The sequence below is a fragment of the Cervus canadensis genome, chromosome 12 (assembly GCF_019320065.1).
Source record: "Cervus canadensis isolate Bull #8, Minnesota chromosome 12, ASM1932006v1, whole genome shotgun sequence".
In the NCBI taxonomy this organism is placed as follows: domain Eukaryota; kingdom Metazoa; phylum Chordata; class Mammalia; order Artiodactyla; family Cervidae; genus Cervus; species Cervus canadensis.
The window spans coordinates 38952522-38958521 of record NC_057397.1 but is presented as its reverse complement, the minus strand read 5'-3'; the positions used below and the strand labels follow the sequence as shown (position 1 = coordinate 38958521).

Here is a 6000-nt window from a genome sequence, read left to right as displayed (position 1 = left end):
ATTTATGTCATACCTAAATGTTCTAGTGGTTTTCCCTACTTTCTTCAATTTAATCTGAATTTGGCAATAAGGAGTTCATGATCTGAGCCACAGTCAGCTCCTGGTCTTGTTTTTGCTGACTGTATAGAGCTTCTCCATCTTTGGCTGCAAAGAATATAATCAATCTGATTTCGGTGTTGGCCATCTGGTGATGTCCATGTGTAGAGTCTTCTCTTGTGTTGTTGGAAGAGGGTGTTTGCTATGACTAGTGTGTTCTATTGGCAAAACTTTATTAGCCTTTGCCCTGCTTCATTCCGTACTCCAAGGCCAAATATGCCTGTTACTCCAGGTGTTTCCTGACTTCCTACTTTTGCATTCCAGTCGCCTATAATGAAAAGGACATCTTTTCTGGGTGTTAGTTCTGAAAGGTTTGTAGGTCATCATTCATTTACTAGCAATCAGATATGAGCAATATTAATATCCTTATTTTATAGGTGATGAAGTCAAATAACATGCAGAATGTCCAGCAGCTAGAAAATAGAATATATCTATAAAAATGTATAGATGCATTGTTATCTCTCTTTACTTTCGAAGAAAGTGATTTCATACTAGTTATACTACTTTGCAATTTTGTTTCTACCAATTTCTTTCAAATGCAAGATGTAGTATTAAAGACAAATCGTAAGTGATATTACCTGAATAATCTAGTTTACCTGCTTTGTAGTAACTAAGGAGGTTTAAAAGGACAAAACACAGGTTATAATGGCCTTTTATCTGCCAAAATACCATCATGGTCTTTCTCTGCTGCCATGCAAACCCATGTTTGCATTTTTGTTTCGATCTTCCATAGTTGTTGCAAAGGATTAAAAGGGAGGATATTGGCTTCCTTACCATGACTAAATTTATTTGGGCGTTCCCTCAAAAATGATTGAATTTTGTGCTGGGTTCCTTTTTTTTTTTTTTTTTTAGTAACTTTTGTAGATACATCAATGAGCAAAAGAAATTAATTGTATTCATGAATCATATATTCTAGATGGTTCCTAAAATTTGTTACAAAAAGTTGAAGGAAAGATTAGTGGTGCTTGATGGATGCAGAGAGCACAGGAGGCAAGGGAAAGGTGTTGTAACTTCTAGTGCACAGTTAATAAGTGAGAATCTAATATTTTCTAACTTTGCATCCCTTGTTTCTTTTATACAAGTATCAGTGGTGGTCTTTCTTTTTGAAGGAATTCTATACATTTCTTTAACTATTCTTTCATCTTGTGAAGTATTAGGTTCCAAATCTCCATGGAGTGCTATCACAGGGTAGATTTAAGAAGGTTGCATATTTAGATTTTCCATCATTATGCCCATTTGCAGAGATGGAGACTTGATTCTATGAAATTTCACCAATGTTAAATATATGAACAATGACAATTCCTTGCTTTATGTAGCAATTTCCATATTTAAAAGTATTGTTTTCCCTCATACTACTATTCATAGCATCATTTGAGGTAGAGAAATTCTTAATAAGAAGAAAAAGGTAAAGTCAAATGCCTCAATAAGCGTGGAATCAATGTTGACGGAGTAGAGAAACAAATTTGAATTTCTATATTCTATCTCTACTTATCTACTTAGGGAGTCTCTTTGGTTAGGTCCTGATGAAAAAACTCTCTATAAACAAGCATGTACTCATTTATTTAGGAGACAGATTTATAAAGTTGAAAATCAATGATGTTTAATTTTCTCAATATAAACTAAATATATTTAAAGAAAACATAAGCATTGATCATACACATTTCTTTTTAAATAGGCCATTTCAAGATTTTTTTTTTTTCCCTCCCAAAATATTAAGTTGCTTGGTAAATACAGGATCAATTCCTGAGAATTAAGAAGTTTCATAAGGGTGATTTTTATCAACCATGGTAATCTAATGAATTATAAACTACAAATTTTGGTGTACTTCTTATTATTTAGAATTAGGGCATACTCATTCTACGGACTGTTCTCGAGAACTACTCATATGTTCTTCCTCAAATTTTGGTTTCCCCCCCCCCGTAGGCTCTTTGATGATGATCATCACTGAGTTTGTATCTGTTATTATATCTTTCTTTCTCATTTCAACATACTCCCTTTTCATATTAAAATTTTAAAATTTCCATCTTCATTTACATTTATTAATGACTTCTGGGAGGCACCTTAATCATGTCAGTAATGAGTTGTTAGCTTCAATTACAGAAGGTGGCCCTTCTCTAACCTGGCGTCCTTTCCTGATCTTTATCTATCAGGTTTTACAGGTTACAACTCAAAGCGGCTGTCTGTTTATTATATGAACCAGTTTTCCACAGCACTATAGAAGTCATGGACACCTTCCTTTCTTTTCTTAGGATTGTAAATGAAATAAAAATTATTATATATGTTATTGAGATGTATAATTACAGTCTAGAGAAAAATGCTGTAGCACATAAAAACCAATGACTCCCATTAAAAGAAATAAGTAGTTTTCTTGGGGCAGTTTTTTTGTGTAAAATATAGGTATTGACCATTAATTGGATAGAAAATAAAGGAGAATCATCATTTCACTATTGATCAGCCTTTTAAGATTTGACAAAAATATGTGTAATACCAGGATATCCTTAAAGAGGAGAAAACAAAGGTAGAAAGTGAAAGAAGGGAAAACATACAATATATTCTAAATAAACCATATGGGCTGGAAGAAGGTTTTAAAATGTTCAAATTCTGCTGCTTGTACTATAAGTCATAAATGACCTTGAACATGGGAGACTTTGATAAATCTCTTTACAGAATGCTGAATAACCAAATACCTGTCTAAAGATTGAGACAATATACATCTATGAAACTGCATGATAGATTAGTTGCTGTTGAAGTGAGTGATGGAAATCACTCACACACGGTATATCAAAACCTGCTATTAGTTGATAGGACACTTCTGAAAACATAAGTAAATGGATAATTCAAATTAAGTTAAGTAGGTTCATCTTTTACATAACATGCTCACTCTGCATTTTTAACATTCCCGTCATGATTCCTGGTACTAAGTTCTCTGATGGAGCAGTCTACCTTCTATTTCTTAAGAATCTATCTGAGTAAAGCATTTGCCTGAGGATTGAATCTCTGTCAACCACTACAGTAATCCAAGCTTTTGGAGGGAACTTTACCTCTTCCCATCTCATACTGTATTCAATATTATATATATACAGGAAAATGTAATGACAGTGGTAGGTGAAAATTTTTCAAAAAATATACGAAGTTTAGAATACCCTTTAGAATACTCTAAGAAGATAATCTGTATAAAATAAGACATAGAAACAAAATGACATAATAAATATGATGGTTTGGAAAGACAACTGTGGAAAAATGCCTATAAAGTAATACGGATAATGGGAAATTAAGACAACTTAAAGGAAAAAACAAAATACCAAAATTGTGTGATTATCATAGAGAGAATAAATTGAATGTGATGAAGAATATAAAAAGAGATGAACTGAAAGAAAAAAAAGAGATGAACTATTTGAAAAAGTTACATAGAAGATTTTTAAAAATTAGCTATAATTTAATTTTGTTAGAATAACTGTCTGTAGTCAGTTGCTCAGTTGTGTCTGACTCTGTGACGCCATGGACTGTAGCCCACCGGGTTCCTCTGTCCATAGGTTTATCTAGGAAAGAATATTGGAGAGTGTTGCATTTCCTATTCCAAGGGACCTTCCCAACCCAGAGATCGAACTTGGGTCTCTTATGTCTCCTACATTGGCAAGCAGATACCAAATGAGCCACCTGGGAAGGAAAAACTTTAAACTAAAAAAAGAAAAAAAGAAAAAAAAAAGACTTTTATTTAAGAGACTATCCTTTTTCCCACTGAGTATTCTTGGTTAGTTGACTGTAAATGTGTGCCTTTATTTCTGGGCTCCCAAGACTGTTTCATTCGTATGTGTGTCTGCTTTATGCCCTTACCATATTGTTTGATTGCTATAGCTTTGTAATATAAATTGGAATCAGGAAGCATGATACCTCCAGCTCTATTCTTGATCAAATTTCTTTAATTACGTGGAGTCTTTTGTGGTCCCATATAAATTTTAAGATTTTTTTCTGTTTTTTTGAAAAAAAAGTTATTGCAATTTTCATAAGGATTGTATTGAATCGATAGATGGCTTTGGGTAGTATGGACCTTTTAACAATGTTAATTATTCTCACCAATGAGCATGAGATGTGTTTCCATTTGTTTGTGTCTTCTTCAATTTCTCTCATTAAATCCTTATACTTTTCAGTGTACAGATCTTTAACTTTCTGGTTAAATTTATTTCTAAATATTGTATAGTTTTTTATACTATTTTAAATGAGATTTTTTTCTTTGTTTTTCAGATGGTTTGTTATCCATGTATCAAAATACAACTGATTTCTGTATGCTGATTTTGTATTCTCCAATTTTATAGAAATCATTTATTACAACTAGCAGTTTTTTGGTGGGTCTTTACAGTTTTTTATATACAACATCATGTCATTCAAACAGAAATAATTTAATTTCTATTTTTCTAGTTTGCAAGCCACTTGTGGAATTATCAATGGGGGAGGGGAGGTCTCCTCAACAATGCTTGGAGAATGGAATGTGCACATACAAAAAATGAATAAATAAAATTGAATATCTTACCCCACTCACAAAAAATAGCTAAAAATGGATTGAAGACTAAAACACAAGACCTCAGTCATAAAACCTCTAGAAGAAAACATAGGAAAAAAAAAGCTCTTTTGCAACAAAAAGCTCTTGACAACATTGTTTTGGATATGTCACCCAAAGCACAAGCAACAAAAGCAAAAATAAGAAAGTGGGACTATATCAAACTAAGAAGCTTCTGTTTTCCCCACTGTGTCCACAAGTCTGTTCTCTACATCTGTATCTCCATTTCTGCCCAGCAGACAGGTCACAATGGGGGAAGAAGAGGGTGGGACAAATGGAAAGAGTAGCATGGAAATATATAAGCTACCACATATAAAATAGATAGCCAGTGAGAATTTGCTGTATGGTTCAGGGAGACAAACCAGTGCTCTGTGACAATCTAGAAGAGTAGGATGGGGTAAGAGGTGGGAGGAATTTTCAAGAGGGAGGAGACATATGTATACCTATGGCTGATTCATGTTGATGTATTGCAGAAATCAACACAATATTGTAAAGCAATTATCATCCACTTAAAAATAAATTAAACTTTAAAGATAAAAATCATATGTGAAATGAAAGAAATAGTCAACAAAATGAAAAGGTAAATGGGAGAAAAACTGCAAACCATATATTTGATAAGGGGTTAAGATCCAAAATATAAAAAGAGTTAACATCCAAAATATGTATCATACAACTCAATAGCAAGAAAACCAAATAAGTCAATTAAAAAAAAAGGACAAAGGACCTGAATTGACATTTTCTAAAGAAGATAAATGAATGACCAACAGGTATGTGAAAAAGTATTCAACATCACTAATCACTGGGGAAATGCAAATAAGCACTATAATGAAATATTGACTCACATCTGTTAAGATTTCTATTATCAAAAGACAAAAGATTACAAGTACTGGCTAAGATGTACAGAAAAGGGAAGCCTTGAACACTGTGGTTGGGAATGTAAAATGGTGCAACCACAATAGAAAACATCATAGAGGGTCCTCAAAAAAATGAAAATAAAACTACCACATGATCCAGCAATCTCATTTCTGAGTATATAGTGGAAGGAAGATTGCCAGGAGTAACATCAATAATTTCAAATATGCAGATGAACCACCCTTATGGCAGAAAGTTTCAGTTCAGCTGCTCAGTCATGTCCGACTCTTTGTGACCCCATGAACCACACAGCACAGAAGGCTTTCCTGTCCATCACCAATTCCCGGAGTTTACCCAAACTCATGTCTATTGAGTTGGTGATGCCATCCAATCATCTCATCCTCTGTTGTCCCCTTCTCCTCCTGCCCTCAATCTTTCCCAGCATCAGGGTCTTTTCAAATGAGTCAGCTCCTCCATGAGGTGGCCAAAGTATTGGA

The 6000-nt window shown here is 33.6% G+C and overlaps 1 long non-coding RNA gene across 5 annotated transcripts in view; it reads left to right on the top strand.

Moving 5' to 3' along the window:
• The window catches only part of LOC122450887, a 36339-nt gene that overhangs the window by 9299 nt on the left and 21040 nt on the right, over positions 1-6000 (top strand). For all 5 annotated transcript variants that reach the window (XR_006272268.1, XR_006272266.1, XR_006272267.1 and 2 more), the window contains exon 2: positions 4339-4439. This is a non-coding gene — a long non-coding RNA (uncharacterized LOC122450887). The remainder of the gene's footprint in view (positions 1-4338; positions 4440-6000) is intronic.